Here is an 18459-nt window from a genome sequence, read left to right as displayed (position 1 = left end):
TTATTTCTGTGGCAAGGCTTGTGTGACAGTGAGAGCCCTTTGAAGACAGCAGTTGAATCAGCCCTCAGACATCCAAGGTTTGCTGTGGTTGCTGCAACGTGCAAAGCTTTCTGCTGCAGCATCTCTGGGTTAACCTCAGCCTCCCACTAAAGGTGGCAGCAGAAACCTCAAGGCTGTAATGGGGAAAGGGAATTTTTGAGGAACTCATCACTGTGTGTCCAGAAATATTCCAGGCAGGATCCTGATCCTGAGGAAAATCTGAGGATGGAGATGTGAGGCTGATTCTTTCTGGAGCTGTTCCTCCAGCTCAACCTGCATTATGGCTAATAAACCATATGACAGAGACTGGGGAACAGACACCTCAGAGCAACACTGAAGTTCAGAAGTGAAGGAAGAGGGGGTGGAGGTCAGTGTTTCTTTGAGGATCAGGCAGAAAGGAGCAGGCAGCCCCTGCTGCAGCTGTTTGGAGACACAGGTTTGTCTCCCCCACACTGTGTGACAGTGAATCTCAAATGGAGGTGAAAAAATCCACTTTTCAAATCTCTGGGAGCATCATCTTCACCTTTTCAGTGCTGCAGCCACCCAGCTGGCATCCTCTGTGTGCATCTCTGCAGGAGTCCAAGGGTGCAAAACAACATAACCCCCAAACCAGAACCACAGGGGAAACTGCCAGGGACTTGCTGAAACCAGCAGGGAATGTCTGGAAAGGAAGGAGGAAAACATGGGGAAAAGGGAATTGCAGGAGCATATGGAGAGCTGTGACAGTGTGGGAAACAGGGCTTAGGAAAGGCTGCTGAAGCAGCAGGGTGGTGGAAGGGTGTGCAGAGGGAGGTGTTAGGGGACAGGCTGTTGGGAAGCAGAGCTGTGGGGGTCTCTAAAGAAGGGACATCACTGGAGCCACAGCAATGAAAATGTCACCTGAGCCCTTCTGCAGGACACAAGGAGCAGAGCAGAGCCCAGAGCAGCACCTGAGCTTGCCTGGAGGTGGTGACATCCCCTCCACAGGTGTGCAAATGTCCCCTTGAAGGTCTGACATCCCCACTCCCCACACCACTGTCCCCATCCTCCAGGCTCATCCCACTGCTCCCATGGTGAACAAGCCATGGGGCTTTGCACAAATATATTTATGGCACAAAGGAAGTCCCTGGAGAAATACAGGTGTGGGATTGGAGCCTTGGATGCAACATGGAAATACAAAATTTAAAATAAACAAATAAATAAATAAAGTCTGCAGTGCTTTCTCCATTCCTTCTGTCGTTCTCGTTTCCTGTTGCTATGCCATTTCCCAGGCAAGCACAAAAGGAACAGCTTCCTCAGCCACAAAAACGAGATAATTCAAAGAGCCCCTCTATCTTCTCATATTTATTGTGATAGGCAGTGTTAGAAGTGTTTGACAACAACTCAATTATTCGCAATGAATAGAGGAAGGATAGGCAGGCAATTATCCACTTTACCCATGTGAGAGACACCCATATTCAAAATCCACATGCAGAGAGATTCACATGATTTCCAAACCCTTTTGCATATTTTTAATTACCAGCTTCCATTTAGGCTGGATGGTTATGACTCCAATCAGTGTGCTTTGGAAGGGCTGAGCACTTGGGCTGAAGCCAGGCTTGCTTTTGTCTCATTCACATCAGCACTCTAATGTGAGCATTTTGGGTTAGATTTTCAGAAGCAGTCTCCAGAATGGTGCACATCAGTAGAAAAAACCCGATTAAAAATGTTAATCAAAGCACAAGGAATGAGAAGTGTTTCCTTAAATGTAGATTTCTTCAAGGTGAAAAGATTGTAGCAAAAAAAAATTAAATTACATGGAAAATTTCTGTCATATGAGATTTTCTTGGACATTTGGATTTTTTTAGAGCTTGCTTTCAAATGAAAAATTATTGGGTTTTTATGTAAATGGTCTTACTTAATATTTGAAATATTTCTACTAATATTTTGAGAAACTTGACCTGTTCTTTCTGAGGAAAATATTTCTATGGGTATGATTTTATTTACAGAGTGGGAGCATTTCACAGCTGCTGAAAATCTAGTTTCTACCCTTTTGAAGTACATACATGTCCTTCTGTATTGTTTGTTCCCAAACATGATGGGAGAAAAAAAAATGGGGAAATGCATCTTAGGTCATGGGACTGTTCACTTTGAAAATTTGAAATTGGACTTTTACCAGAGTATTCTACCTATAGGAAACCATATTTCCCTGTGTTTAAGTTTCCAAGTTTCACAGTATCAGGATTATTCTTAACTCTTCAGCTGCTGGAAACAAGGGATTAGATAGGATTCACATAATTTTTAAAGAAAACCATAAATCATCAAATTAAACATCATTTAAACTATTATTTGAGTGCTCCTGTACCTTCACTCATCATTTTTAATGCACAACTTTGCAATGCCAGTGCCATCATTTTAATAAAGTTATTCCTGAGGAATTAAAAGGATTCAGGGTATTTTTTACACCTTCTCTAGTTTTTATCAGATCCAGTTCAAACTCAAATCACATCCCAGAGCAGTCCAGCCTCCAACACAGATTGCTCCTCAAACCTAACTGCAGCTTCTGCCAGCTGGGAGGATTGGGACGAAGGAGAAGAAGGATCAAGAGCAAGGGGTCCCCATGGCTGCCTCTCCAGAGTATTGTTTGAGGCTGTAAAACTGATCAATTCAGTGAACTCTCAGTTTCCATCCTTGCTAGGTACTTCTCATTTTCAGTTTTATCGCATGCTCCTCATCAACATTCCTCAAAATGCTGGCCATGAGCTGGACAAAGAGTTCATCTTGCCTGGACCTCAGCAAGGCCCCAGAACAAGAACATCTCCCCTATTCTTGTAGAATGCCCCACATTTCCCATCACCACCAGTTGTTCAAGGTGCAAACCCCAACCTCCTGGCTCCAAACCCTGCCTGGCTGGGCTGAGCTGCAGCCAGGATTGCTGCAGAAACTGGGAGCCTGCAGTAAAATTATGCAGGAGAATGCCAGTAAAAAAAAAAAAAAAAAAAAAAGAGCAGAACAGCTCCAAATTTTTCTTTTCCATTCCTATAGCAATGTGTCCTTAAGGACACATCTGCTGTCAAATGTGACATTGCCTTGTCTGTGTGGCACCACGCTGTGATTTCCCTGCGAGTGCTTCAGGTTCTGCAGCTCTTTAAGGTGGTGGAGGCAAAGCTCCCTTGAGCCAACGAGCCTTGGATCAGCTCTTAAAAGTTTCAGGGCTGTGACTATTATTTAATTTTTATATTTTCCTTCTCGTTCTCCCAGAACGTCAATAAGAAAACTTGTTCAGGGAAATCGAGGTCTGTATTTGCATATTTATGCAGCAACATTAAGGGTAACGTTGGCTCATGTTTTACAGTGTGTTTGTTTTCATTGTGCAGATTTCATCTGCTCAGGGGGATCAGTTATTTGACCTATATTAATATTTAATGGTACAAATACTTAAAATAAAAGTCCAGGCACAGCCAAGGCTTTTGGCAACTCTGCTTTAAACAGCCACCCTTCGTTAAAATCTGGCTCTGCTTGAAAGGTTTTGATTTCTTGCAGGGATTGAAACAAGGAGCAGTACTTTTGATGACTGTTTCATGACTGTTGGAATATTTTCTTGCTTAATATTGTTGTACATCAAGTCTGCATTGTAAAGGACTTTTGTACAGTTCCTTATTTACTGAGCAGAGGAGAGCTGCAGAAAAATGAAAGAGAAAAATCTCAGCTGGAATAATAAAATCGATCATTGTATCAAAGCAATGTCTGTTTTTGCTTTGCAGTCAGGCTAGACCAGTTTTCAGCATGGGCAGTTACTGACAATGTAATAAAATGTTGCCTGTTTCTCCTCTTTTCCCCAAACCAGTATCTTCTTAAGTTTTTCAGTAAAGACTCTAAAAAAAATATTATTCCACTAACTCTGTCCTCTTGCAAAACAAGGTTCTCCTGGGTTACCCTAATCTCAATTTCAAACAAAAAGCAATCTTTCCTGGCATGCCTGTAAAAGAAAATTTACCCTATGAAATGGGTAGGAGGCTTCTTGTCATTAGGATAAATTATCTGTACAGTACAGTCCAGTCTATAATTTTTTTTTTTTTGCTATGAAGCAGCATGAAAGCAAGTGAATGGCTCACTATGGATCCAGCAGCTGTTTCTCAGTACCTTTTTCAGTAATTCAGTATATCTCAGCTTGCCTTTAACTCCATGCACAGGGAAGAATATCCCTGTGTCTACCTTCCCTGAACAAAATGCACACTTTTGCCTCAGGCTAGGGATGTGTTGAGAAGTGGAGTCAAAAAAACATAAACCAAGCCTCCCAAGAAAGAAAAACAATCTTTAGAAACACACTCAGAATAACTATATAAGAATCCTGAGAGCTGACGACATAAAGAAAGATAAAAACCCCAAACTCAGAGCAAATGTGCAATCAGCTCGGATATGATGCAGTTAAAAAGCAGACAAAGGCTTTATACAAACTAATGAATTGATTTAAGGCTCCACTGGGTGATATACAATGACATATTATTTATGTAACCTGTAGTTTACTGTTCACATAGCAATTTCCACCTCCCACCCTGTCAAATAGAAGGAACTTTTTCACCTTAAATCTTAGATGATGATGAGACCAAATAGCAGGAGAGGATGTATAAATGAAAGTAATTTAGTGAAGAAGGCTTGACTGACATGAAAACACAATAAAAGTTATGATAATGTTAGGGATATCAAAGTGAAAGCCAGGTGGGCAGACGAGAATAGGCAAGTTCCCAAGTCAATCTGAAAGGAGTTCTTCAACACTGGGGAAAATCCAGCCATTTATTTTCCAGCTTATCACTCCATGGGTCAAAAACTATGTATTAAATTTGGAGCACAAAGACCTGCCTTGTCTAACAATTGTACTTATTGTAGAGATGGGCAGGGAGGAGGGGGAAAGAGAAGATTTTCAAAAGCTCAACACATACTTTAGAGAAGATGATTTGGGGTTTTCTCTCTACAAAGCAGACCAGTCGAGTCTCACCTCTCCTACTTTTCAGGAAGTCATATATTAAAATGCTTTTTTCTCATGTTTGTGATTATTTCTTGTTGGAGCAAGGCTTCCACTGTTTCTCAGTAGTCAGCACCTCCACTGAGGAAACAGCCTGGCTCCTTGAAAGTGTTCACACATGGGATTGCTAGACCTGGATTTTCAGAACAACTGAAGACATGAAGATCTGAAAATTATGTGAAGCTGTGAAAACTATCTGTGAAGTTATCAGGCTGCCTCCCCAACACTTGGAGAGTTCATGGCTTAGCCCAGCAGTGCAGTCTGTCCTCAGCTGCAGAGATGCAGTTTGGCTCAGACCTTTGCAGGCAGTAAGGGACTCAAATCCAGCAGATCAGTTCCCAAAATCAGGCTGCTGGCAGCTTGTAGAGGAGCCAGTCTGCACAGGTTGGGTGCCAGGTTGGGGTCTCACTGCCAGTGCTGTTTCCTGAGGATTCCCTTGGATCCCAGCAGGAACTGAGCTGCACAGGGAGCACCAGCAGCTTCCACCCCACAGAGGTTTGGCTACTGGTTTTGTAAAGCACTGACACACAGTTATACATAGAAGGGCTTTGCTCTTTCTCTGATGGGCTTGGCAGATGTTTAGCCATTTTATAAATAATAACAGAAAATAAGCAAACACTCCAAAAACCCTTGGGCACTTCAGTTGTTTGAAGGATCCTACACTTCATTAATATTCCTTTTCCTTTCCTGTTGGATTCATTGATGGTTCTGTCTGGTTTCTGCCCTGCAGAAAGATAAAAAACCCAAGCTGTGAAGAGAGGTCTTTGCTTGAATCTCTTTCCATTTTAAGTTTCCATCTCCCCAGACAAAAACCAGAAAGCCTTGATGAGAATGAAATAAATAATGTCCCTGCTGAGAATTAAGTAAATAACAGTCCCAGTGATTAACTCCTCTCCTTGAGAGCACAGTCAGGTGCTCTGAGCACTGGACCGAGCCCTTCCAGCTTAACCCTGCCAAGCTGGAAGCACAAAGGGGATTTATTTCATACTTAGGGAGAAAAAAAATGTGCAAGACATTGTTCTCCAGGACAGAAAGGGCACAAAGGTTTCTATTCTGAACCTGCTATTTTTGGGAGCAGTCCAGTGAGTCAGCGGAGAGCCCCTCTGTGTGCTGACAGGGAGGAAATCCTGGCTCTGAGTGGTGCTTCCGAGCTGCTCTGACCTCAGCTGAGAACATCACAACAAACCAGGGGTGTGGGTTGGTGCCTGGAGGGATGGAGGGATGGATGGAGGAATGGATGGATGGATGGATGGATGGATGGATGGACAGACAGGTGGACGGATGGAGGGATGGATGGATGGATGGATGGAGGGATGGATGGATGGATGGATGGATGGATGGATGGATGGACAGACAGCAGTGCAGCTGATGGAGCAGCAAGGCACATGGCAGAGCCAGAGGGGACATCACCCTGTGAATCATCTGACACTGCAGCCAATGTGTTAATCCACCAGGTTTCCTTCCGGGTAGCTGTAAGAAGGGGAAATATCACAGTGACAGGCAGAAGGGTTTCACTTTCCAGCATCCACTTCCTCAAGAGGTACAGGGTAACTGAAGACAAGGCCAAGTTTGCCAACAGGTTGGCAGCATTCGGAGTCTCTAGCTTTGGACATCTAATTTTGTCACTCAGACTGAGCTCCTTAAGAAACCACCTCTGAGGATGTCCATTTAGCTGTTCTGAATTGCCCCCCAAAAATGCTATTACCTGATGAACTGACCTTTAGCTCTATTCACATGTATTTGTATTCGTTTCTTTGGTCCTATTTTGAATATTTTTAATGCCCTCTGGCTTTTGGGCAATATTGTTTCTCATCTGCAGTTTAACAAGTCTGAGATCCATAACTAATTCACAAACCACTTTATGGGCAAGTGCTTGGACTGAGAAAAAGAGCCATGGCATGTAAACACCAGCAATTCCCCATTCCCATGAAAGGAGGCACAAACACAACACCTTCTGATGTTTGTGTTCTGCAAACTCTTGTGTCAATTCAAGTTATCAGACCAATGTCCATGGAAAGCAAGGGCAAGGGAAGTGCAAAAATAGAAGTGATTCATTTTCAGATAAAAATACATATATGGGGGGAAAAAAATCCCAACAGTATTTATCCATCCAGCTCATCTTGAACCCCTAAAATCAAAATAAGGCTGTGGGAATGTTGAGGGGAAATAGGAAAAGGTAAAAAAGAGATACCTTGTTGAGGCTATTTAACTGAAAAGCAGATTCCACCTGCATCCTTATAGCTAAAATGAGTTTATTCCAGTTTTTTCACCAACTGATGGAGCTCTTTACTGAGCGGTGTTAGCAGGGATCAAGGTGATACTTTATCTCTTTAGAGAGGCAGCCCTCTCCAAAGATCTGTTAGTGTCATGACTTGCCAGTGATGTATTGCTCTAAAAATGGTGTCTTCTACAAAAGAACAGGTCCTGGAGCAGATTTACCCCTAATTACAGGAAGGAAGGAACAGGAGAGGTATGCAGATACCAGAAGATTCATCTTGCCAAAATAGAAAGTGTGTTGCTGCAAGCTGGGGAATTTAAATGGTGATGCTTTGGGAAGAGTCCCATGCTAAACAAATACCTCTTCTGCAATAATCAAGAGTTAGGCTGGAAAAATGCAGATATCCGAAACCATAATGTATGTGGCTTTTTAGATAAGACATTTAGTTCTAGCCAGAGAGACTCAAAATACCTTTTTACTTCATCTTCTAATATAGCACTGTGTCTCACATCGAATCCATGACTCAGTATCATACAATCACATCCTGGCTTTATTAAGTAATTAGTCCTAAGGAGCAACTGGAAAAGTCCCACTACCCTCTAGTACTTCTCAGGTTTCCTGCATTTATCACCTGAAGATGATCATTTGCCATCCTGTGCCACTGCTAATTATCATTATTTTTTATATCAGACATTTGTATTAGGTTTTTATGTCAGCCCCATAACCCCAGTGCCCCCAAACAGTGATTCACAAGGGTGCACAACTGAGAGGGGTTTATGCATTTTCTCTATTTCACAGCATAGGACTTATAAAATGGTCAAAATTATTCTACAGCCTTAGATAAGTCATTTAAATTAGTAGCAAGCCCAGGGGGGAAAAAAAACCCAAACAAGAAGTCTAAATCTCAGCTCCCGCTCCAACCAGAGAACAACACAAATGCACCTCTGTACTGGTTCATTATTGTGTATCACATTGTCTTTGAGAGCTGAGCATAGGAGGGATTAAGTTACTAAATGCTCTTATCATAAAACAGACATTGCAGTCCTCAGGTTTCCTCTGGTAATCTGTTTGTTTTGCTGTATCTGGAGGATAAAAAATGTGGGAGTATGAAACATTTATCTGTTAATTAGCAATTACAAAACAGTAATGGAGCCTGTGTGTGTTAAAGTCTGTAAGACAATGTTTGATTTTATGCTTTGTTTGGAAATATCGTGAGGATTGAGGTATATTCTATAAATAATTTAAAACACTCTATGAAGAGATAGGTGTGATCAAATGAAAGAGACAAAAGTCTATGCTGAAAGTGATGCCCTTTTTAGCAAAGGTGGGTGTGTTTGCATAAGGACAAATATCTGGGTGCCAGCTTCAGCATCAGGACTTGCCTAATTCATTTAAACATATGCAAATGAATGCAAAGTGTCAGGCTATGCCAGTTAATTGCACAATGAGTTGCATTTGTCAGCAAAATTTCCTTGCACTACCCTTTCCCTGCTCCACTGATAACAGAAATTTTTGGTCTTTCTGTACATCCAGGGCTGGAGCATTTGGGATATTTCAGTGCTTACTTGATGGGGTGCAACCATCATCATGATGGGGAAAAAGCAGAATAAATCAGCCTTCAGAGTGATTTTGAGTGACACGTGGTGGGATCATACATCTGAAGTTGAACCTGGCAGAGTTTCTGTCCCTTCTGAGCCATAAAGCCCTGTCAGCTTCAGGCTGCAAAGCAACACCAGACAGAAATCCCCAAGCTGAAAAATTTGCACTGAGCCAGCAGGAAACTGAGCCATTTGCAAGTGTGCTCACCAGGGAGAAGCTGAAAGGAGAGGTCATGTTTGGAGGAGGATTTCTGTGTCCTGATTTCATTGAGAGCAGGATTGCACTGCTAGGGGAAAGGAGAGTCCTGAGAGGCTTCCATCTGTGGAGTGAGGAGATGGGGAAGAGACAGAGATCAAACAGCAACAGAAAACCCCTTTCTTGTAAAAGGGATACCCCCTGGCCTTTATCATCAAGGTGTATCCATGGTTTCATTTATTCCTGTCAGGTGATAGACCATGTTGGAAAAGCAACCTTTAAGATTCTCTTCCCAAACCCTCAGAAAGGATGAGTAAATATGGAATAGAACCATAACAGTACATTTTCTGAGTACAGGAGTGCCCAGGTGGATCTGGGCTTTTCAGCCTGGAAAAGAAAAACTGAGGGCACAAAAAGGATTCAAGAAAGCCATGGGTGGCCAGGTCCTCAAAAATGACCACAAGCTCTCTTGATCTCACTCAAGTTGGCTTAGCAAGATATGGAGCAACTCTGCTGTGAGGTTCCTGTTGTCTCTGTAATCTCATCATTATTTATTGTGAGATAGGACTTCTGCAATGCTTTTTTTGGCATTACTATACATTTGGGGGCTTTGTGAAGCACCAAGCCCTTATGTCTTAGAAGGGCTGCAGGGAATTGCTTTGAATTGCAGAAAAACTCCCTCATGGAAGGCTGGGAAAGAAGTGAGTGATCTCTGAGAGGATGAGCTTACTCAAGAGCTTACAGGGTATATGGTGAAGATGTTGAGCTGGCACAAGCAGTGACCTTGGGAGGGAGCAGAAAGACACTGAGGAAGTGAGGTGTCAACCTCCATTATTTCTGAAACTTCCTTCTTTGCTGTTTCCTTCATTCCCAGACCCAGCTATCAGTGTGCAGGGTAGCTTTGATGAATTTTCCAAGCCCATGGCCATATCCTTTTCTACAGAGGAACAGCACACTTTAATGGCAAGCCAGAAGGAGCTGCCTTCCTTGCCATTAATGCCACCTGAGGATTGAAAACCCTCCGAGTGAGTCCAGTAGGATGCCAGCCAAAGCATCCCATTGTTTCAGAAAAAATGTGTCTGTCATCAGAGCATGGCAGGGCAGAGCTTCCATTATCTCCTGGAGATATTCCTCCCTTCCCATCACCACCCTGCCAAGTTCCTGCAGGAGCAGACACTCCTTAGAACACCCACTGCTCTCTCAGGCTTGGTGCTCTTTGTATTAATCCCAATATTAATGGTCACTATTAACCCATGGGGAGTTGGGAGGGCAGATATGGAGCCAAAGCAATGCCAGTGACATCTCTCTTTTGCAGGGAATTTCATGTGCACCCATCAAAGGCAACACAAAGAGAGAGGCTTCAGGAGGTCAGATGTTGAAAAACCATGAAAAGGTTATATTTCCCTGGAGTACTCTGAATTCTATTCACCTCCTTGCTTTGTACCTTCTCTCAACTGCCCTGTATCATGGCAACCAGCTAATGGGACTGTGCATCAATAAAAATAAGCTCTGCAACCAGAAATAAGTGAATATTAGATATTTTCCCTCATTTGTGACTTTCAACCTTGAGGGGTTTTATAGTGGGGTTTTTTTTCCTGTTCCTGATGCCTTTCTCCTGAGGCTCTACTAGAGGTTCAGACCCAAACAGGCTGGACACAATTTTCAAATAAAAATAGTCATGTTATTTCTCAAACATATTCAAACATAATTTTTTTTCTACATTGGAGGTTTGGGGGATTTCTTTGTATGTTGGATCTGAAGTCCAGGTTTCCCATTTCATGAACCATGAGTCACAATGACATCCCAAGTGTCCTGGGCATTTCACCTTGGAGGAGTTTATGAGGGGAACCTCTCTGCTTACTCATTTGAGAGACCTACCAGGGCACGTGGGACATCACTTGTACTTCACTGCAACACACAAGGCTCTGCTGTCAACAAAACTGTGTTGCTAGAAACAAAACAAAAAGAGAGACTAAGAAAATAAAGTTAGCTTGGTGGAAGGAAGTTGCTAGTTAAGAACTGTGGTTGTTGGAAACAGGTGTTAATCTTTACTGGCTTGGTCCCTGCAGGAGTCACACGGGGTGCCAAAATGTCCCCGAGCTTCTTGTAATGTCATTGCCAGCTGCACAGAGAGTGAAGTGACTTCTCCTCCCTTCCCTGCCCTGAGAGACACAGAAGAAATAAAGGGGGAATATATTTGGCATGGAAGTCCTGCCCTGGGAATTGCTGGCTCTGTCTGCCATTGCCCATTGCAAACAGTAACAGCAGGGGTTGCAGCTCAGCTGCCAGATTAACCCAACAACAAACTGCTAACTCCAGTTCTAACCAAAGCAGGATTTTTCTGAGATCTGACCACGTTGCTCATCTCAAAGAAATGCCTTCTCCTTCCTCTGTTCTGGCACACCTGGTCAGTGCAGCCCCACAGTCCTGCAGTGCCATGGGAGGTTCCTGCTGGTGGAGAAGCTCCAGGGAGCTGAAATGCACCCCAGGCTGGGTGCAGAGCCCCAGCCTGCAGGGAGATCAACCCAAGACATGTGGAGCAATGGTGGGATTGCAGAGAGGCTTCAAAAAACTGCTCTGCTTCATGCACTGGGGTCACTGCATTGTTCTGTGCAGAGGGAACCTCTGGCATCCTACCAGACTAACTCCCACCATTTCTATGCAGGTATTAGTTAAAATGGCAAGAATTGCATTCCCTTCCCTGTTCCCCCAGTGCAGCAGGCAGTCTGATTTTCAGACAATATGCCAGGGCTCACAGTTACCTTGTGAACAGAGCCAGCCTGCAGCTGCAGCTGTGACACAGCAGCTTGAGCATGCAGCACCCGCAGCTGTGACACACACAGGTACAGCAGCCATGTGTTACCCTGCTCCTGGTCTTGGGCAATTAAATATCTGCTTTCCACGGGGAAATAATCTCTTTTGTATAAGCCTAAGGGAAAAGAAGCTGGTTTGTTTCATTTTTCACACTGCGCGTTTACTCTTCATTAAGACAGATTACAATGAAGGCAGCCCAGAGTCACTCAAATTACTCCTTTTCACCAATAATGAGAGGGGGCAACTTTTGATCACTGGCCACTTCGATTGCCAAGCCATCAACCTTTTTGCTTGTTTATTCAAAGAGCCTTTGGGGAGCTAACAGCTCGTGAGCAAGCTCCAAACACTCCCTCTGCACAATTCACATCCCAGCTTCTTTGACCCACTTCTAATCACTGCATTCAAGTCATTATTTTTACATTATGTACTTTTGAAAAATAACCCCTTTGTAAGGTAGAAAAGCCAAACTGAACACAAGTTGCAAATTCAAACCATCTCACACTGCTGCAATGTCCAAGAGGAGGGTTGTAGAATCAGAGAATAGCTGAGGTTGGATGGCACCCCTGGGTATCAGCCAGTCCAATTTGAATGCCTATGGACACCTTGGCTAATGGACACCATAAATATAAATCTGCAAGGACAGAGCAGAGACATGTTGCCCAGAATCTCAGCAGCTGCAGTGGGATTTTATAACTGAAATGTTTCCAGTGATGTGCAATTGGCTACAAACTTCCAGAAAAAAAAAAAAAAAGCCAAGGGGGTATTTTTGTAATAGTTTGTCCACAAAATTTATTTTGGGTATCCACATATGATCCCCAGTCAGTCAGGACATAGGAGCCAAGTGCACACAGATATTTATGCCCTGTTCTAACACCTATGCTCTGTTTACCGCTGCAGCAAACCAAATGCTATTCCTCATGTGTTTGCCCAACATGAATACAAATCTGACCCCTAAACTTGCTTTGTCCACTTTGACACTTCTCAAAACCACAGTGGCTCCCTCAGACAGGCTCCCCACTCTCCCCACGATTCCCACTTTTTGCCCATTTAGCACATTTAGCACTTTTCCCAGTGCATCCAAGTGTGGTTTTGAGCAGCTGGGGGTTCACCGCTACACACGTGCATTTTACACATTTTGAGAGTTCTAAGCCAAGCGAGGAGCAGCAGCAGTTTGGCTCCCCCTGAGCCATCACGAGGGTCTGGAGCAGACCCAAGAGGGTGTGTGTGCATGTGTGAAAGGAAGGCAGAGCACTAACGAGCTCAGGTTGCATCCAAGACAAAACAGTTACTCATTGCCAGAAGCCAGTGGCTTTGCCGACTTGAGGAATTCCCATCTCTAACCTTTGCAGATTAAAAAGAGAAAAAAACCTGTGCATTTAGCCAGCCCCTCATCATCCTCTCGTTTACCAACCACAAACAACTATCTCTAACAAGTCAACTAAAGCATTCAGGGAAATGCAGCATTCCCAGCTCTCAAACCTATCGGTTACAAGCAAAGAGCCACTGGCTAAACAAATAGAGGAGTAATCTTTCAGAGGAATTGGCTTCCTATCTATTCTGAGAGAGCCTGCAAATCCAACGGTGATTTATTAACCTCTACTGAAGGACAGAGCTGTTAATAAAAGTTCACTTACAAATGCCTCAGAAAATGTCAATATCTGCAAATGACAAGTTCCTGAGATTCCCATTTAGCCCAAATCAGCACAGCACAGTGTGTAAGAAAATTGCATCCATTCAAATAGTGTGCTTAAGTCCCAATGATTCCTTTCATTTGAAATAAATATATAGATACAGAAAAAACCAACAGCACTTTTCATTACCTTAGTTCTTACAGCTGGCAACTTCATACAATTAAAGTCATGTTCAATGTTACTGAATTAGGAACAAAGTCAAAAAGAAGAGGTCAAGAAGTAGAACTCACACTTGCAATGATCACTCAAGTATTATTACTTATTTGCATTTGCATGAAAACCAAGGTTTGGGGTATTTTCCATGTCCACTGGCTTAAATTTGATGTAGTTCAAAGGAGAGCAGAATTTGGCTTTGTTTCAGTGAAAGTGTTACATGTATGATCTCTTAGGACTCAATATTCTGTGTGATTATGCTTTTGTGGAGAGCAGGATGTTGCATGAAGGGCCCTCTTCATTAGTTTACAGACTTATTATTTTAATGCTTGAAACATTTTAATAGTGCTGAGGACCATTAAGCTGTTGCGGCAATTAAAAGAAAATAGATTACATTTTTAAGTAAGGTACCAAAAATCATGCTGTTCATGCCTGCCAAAAATAGCAGCTTTGGATTTCTCATAAGAATTTCAGTACTGAAAGGAGGGGAAAAATGTCAGAGCAATCATTCCTCACTCTGGGAATCAGTGAAAAAGCTCAGTGGTCCAGACTGTGCAAGATCCTCAGTCCAGATTCCCACCACTGTGTCCCTCCTGTGCTCATTTAGACATGTGCAAAGTAGATATAAATTTCTATTGCAGCAGAGAAATATTCCTGCTTTCCCACTTTCCAAAAGTTTAAATGACAAAACCTGTTACAGGCCAGGAGGGAATCAGCCCCATAAAAGTACTTGTTTAACTGAAACTCCTCAGATCTTTTGCTTTTTCCCAGGAAGAAAAGATCACTGAGATTAGGTTTTCTTGTATTGTTTCTAATAAATTCTGGTCTCAACACAATGAAAATATGCTGAAAAAAAGGTTTTGTCACACTTGTCCATGAGATTCAGAAAAAGGATCCAACTAGGAAAATCAAAGGAAATTTTAAGAACTTGGTATCAAAAATTATTTACTTGGTATTATTGTACCAAGGTAAATTAGGGTAAAGCTTTGGTAGAGATTTATATAGTTAAATTTTCTGGTTGTGACATACAGATCTACAAGTATTTTCATTGTATTTGTCCCATGTGAGAGTTCATTAGACTGTTAAATCTATTTTCAATAAAACACATGAGGCTTTAACTGTGCATTGACTAACGAATGTGCAATAATGATATGAACTCTATCCAATATATGTGCTGTTTGCAGCTTATTAGTAAATATCAGGCAGAATATAAGTCATTTGTCCTAAAGAAGCCCATAATTTAAGACACCTAAGGAATTCCAGTGCTTTGCAAGGCAGTACATGAAGTAACATGCAACTCATGCTGTCATTATGGCTTATTTGAGGGGTTTAGATAAAGGGGAAAAATGCCAAAAGCAAACTAACACTTCAGAGGCACAGTTAAGAAATGACATGCTTTATGGGGGGGGAGCAGGGGGGTAACTTTTCCCTTGCTGATTCTATTTTTTTTCCCCCCCAAATCTGAGTAATTACAGCATTCCATCTCTTGCACAGCTTAATGCCTTGATGTATTGCCCAGACTGTGCTGCTCAAACACACTGTCAGGACACAAACTTTTCTTTCCTAGGGCACAGACTGAGTGATCCCATCCTCCACTGCCGAATTACCCTGCCTGTGTCTGGGGCAGGTCCCAGTGGAGAGCACACAGGAATCCTGCAGATCAGCCAGGAAGCACTCCAGCCCAGGAGAGACTTTCCTAATTCCCTTCTGAGGCGCCAGTGCCAACATAATGTTCTTGGCTTGGAGAAGTGAGAGTTTCTGATTCATTTTTATTTTTAAACGAACCATCGCATGGTGGAAACCCCAAGCCTCTCCACGCCAAGGATTGCCATTATGATTAGTGACATTTAGTTGGGGAACACTGAGTATCACATAAGAGCAACAGTTGCTGGAGGTCAAAATGCCATTTCAGATCCAAGTTGAGAGTGCTGTTCTGTTCTGTGGGGATAACCAGCTAGAGATGTGGGGAGCTCTGTGGCTAGCACAGGTCTTTCCCATGAGAATTTTTTCCTGTGTTTATAAACAAAGATAAAGTTTGGATGTTATTAAAAACAGTGTCTCGAGATTTGGACAGCTCAGGCCTGGCCAATCAGGCCTAGGGGGAGGTTTCTGACTGACCAATCTGAGTGACCTCTGAAAAATCTATATAGGTTGGAATTAAATAATAAAAGCTCTCTTTTTTATGCCACACTGAGAATCCAGGTTTTTCTCTGCTAGCGGCTCAACAGTGACAGAGCTCCTTCTGCCCAGGCCAAACAGGGTGAAGAGCATCCTCTCTGGATTAGTGATGCCACTGTTGCTCACAGAGAAAAGGTTTGGAGCCTGCTTTGTTTGGAGACTCCTGGTTTGGAGGACAAATGTGGGAAGTGAATACAATGAACAGAGGCACAAAAATGGGAGGGAATGAATAAAGGAGAGGGGAAGACAGACTAAAAAATTTGGTGAACTCCCAAGGATACAGCCTTTGCACACTAGACATGCCTAGGGCAGGGGCTGCCATGCAGCAAGGGCTCCTCCTCTATCCCCATGTCCCTTGGAATTGGCTCTTCTCAGGTTTGGATTTGGCCCTTCCCAGCACGACTGAAAAGCCCTGGCTGTGGCTGTGTGCCTGGTGATAGCCCAGGGATTCATATCCTGCCTAAAGGTGAGCTGGTGAGCAGCCCCAGGTGAAGGAACTGACCTAAAGCTGTGACACAGCACTGGAAGCTTAATAAGATATGTCATCTCTCAGAGAGTAACTCAGCAGAAGAATGGGAATATCTTCAGAAATTTCTATTTCTTTACACCAGAATTAGTCTCTTGTGCTTGTGGTCAAGCAGTCCATGCTAGGCAAAATTAGGACTTGGTAATCAAGACTTTGGCTACAATAAATCTCCCAAGAAAAGTGATATCAAAGTGAAAGAAGCCAGGTGGGGAGTCACACGCTGTAACTTGGTTTGGGTTTGTTTTTTTATTTCCTTTGAGTTCATGTCAGGGGAAACAAAATAGAGAAGCAGACACCAATTCAGCAGCATCATCCTATAGCCAGAGAAGGCAGATCTGGACACATCCCTTTCCTCAGCTACTCCAGACCCTCAGTCTGGGCTTTGAGGTGCACATCTGGCTCCCAGTGAAGCCCTGCTGTTCCACACTGAGACATTTTAGTATGCAGCTGACAGCTCCCACTTGCATTTTCCATGATGTTCATGGCAACTGTGCAGGCACAGGAGCATTTCCAGCGCTCCTGGGTTACTCTGTATGTAAAAGCTCATGTGTTCGTGCCACTGGCAGGCCTGGCAGAAACCCAATATCACTCCTGACTAGGTGGCAACCCCGAGTTTAATGATCAAAACTGAAACAAAAAGCCCAGATAGCTTTAAAGTCACGTTTCAGCTCAATCTCCGTAACTTTGAACCGCCAGGTCAAGGCTGAAGGTTTTCTGGGAGATTTTTCAGCAGGACAGCCACGTAGCTCACTTCAAAGAGCACAGGCTTCAAAACCTCATCTCTGACAAGGCATCATTTAAAACCTGCCCAGTCGTTGTTGCAGGGCAGAATCCAGGTCTGAGGATGAAATGAACCATTAACTTTCCAACCTGCTGCACTTGGGTGCTGCTCTGCTGGAGGCAGGGACCCAGGAATTCCCTCCCATCATCTTTGGGGTCCATCCATCCCAAATTTGGGTTCCCATTAATTGCCTCTCAGTAGAACAGAGAGCCCCCAACAGAGATCAATGCCTGACACCACAGAGAGGTACAGAGGGTGGGATTCCTCTCACCTCATTCTGGCTGTCTAAAGATTAGCTATCTAGTTTAAACTAGTCATCTAGTCTCCCTTTATAGTCAGTGGGGTGAGATAGGCACCTTTGTGGCACAATTTGCTGAGGGTCCTAGCTGATGAATTTAATGTGTGTGTTTAGGCCTGAATTCAGCAAAGCACTTAAGCAAATGCTTATCTTTAAGCACATGAATGATCTGATCTCTGTTAAGTGGAGCACTTCAGTATGTTCTGAGTTTAAAGATTACCATGGCCTGAGAGCTTTGCTGAACAGCTGAGCGTGGAGTTGGGCTTGACACATGAATCAGGGCAGAGCAGAAACCCAGAGCCTGGAAGAAAGAGGGATTTGGGGAAGGGTGATGGGAGGGAAGACAGTGTTCAAATGAAAGCAATGTTTGAGGGATGGCTGAAAATCCCAGGTGAATAAAAGAGGATTAGAAGCAGCCCTGGGTGGGTGTCTCTGCTGTCTGTGAAATTCCCCGTGGTCAGAGCAGGTGCTCTGCCCTCTGTGCTGCTGCCACAGGACAAGGTGACATTCAGGACAGTGGAAATGCAACAAATCCAAAACCAGCAGAAGGGAACATGGATTAAATGCAGGTGCAATGAATTGATGGACATCACCACCACAGGGAGTCACAGAGGGCTTAACAGTATCAAACAAGAGGCTGAATATTTCTGAGGATATACAGAGAGTGACAAAAATAATACCAAGAGGGAAAATTATGGTGTGATTACTCAGCATCCTTCTTTAGGGCTTGAGGCAGTTTCTAATGGCTAGAAATTAAGATGCAACCCACAAGGAAATGATGAGGGAGTGCAGATAACCTCTCAGCAGCTTCTGTTTGGGTTCCTCACATCACTCTCAAGCTTTTTGTACCAAACTCAGTGTCAGATTCACACTGAACTGATGTGTGTATCCATCCTTGTGGTTCTTCTTTTGAACCTTTGTATGTCAAAAATCCTATCATTTCAGCACTTAAATAATTGCCCTGGATTTAAATTTAAAACTCCAGC

General features: G+C 43.2%; 1 protein-coding gene across 1 annotated transcript in view; it reads right to left on the bottom strand.

Annotated features, from left to right (window-relative positions):
- Window positions 1-5647: 5647 nt before the first annotated feature.
- The window catches only part of PDGFA (platelet derived growth factor subunit A), an 83875-nt gene continuing 71063 nt past the window's right edge, over window positions 5648-18459 (bottom strand). The window contains exon 6 of the transcript XR_014855083.1: window positions 5648-5744. The gene's annotated coding sequence lies outside the window, so the exon portion shown is untranslated. The remainder of the gene's footprint in view (window positions 5745-18459) is intronic.

The sequence above is a fragment of the Lichenostomus cassidix genome, chromosome 14, assembly GCF_008360975.1.
Source record: "Lichenostomus cassidix isolate B80296 chromosome 14, HeHo_3.0, whole genome shotgun sequence".
Taxonomy (NCBI): domain Eukaryota; kingdom Metazoa; phylum Chordata; class Aves; order Passeriformes; family Meliphagidae; genus Lichenostomus; species Lichenostomus cassidix.
This window is presented reverse-complemented; position numbering and strand designations above follow the sequence as displayed.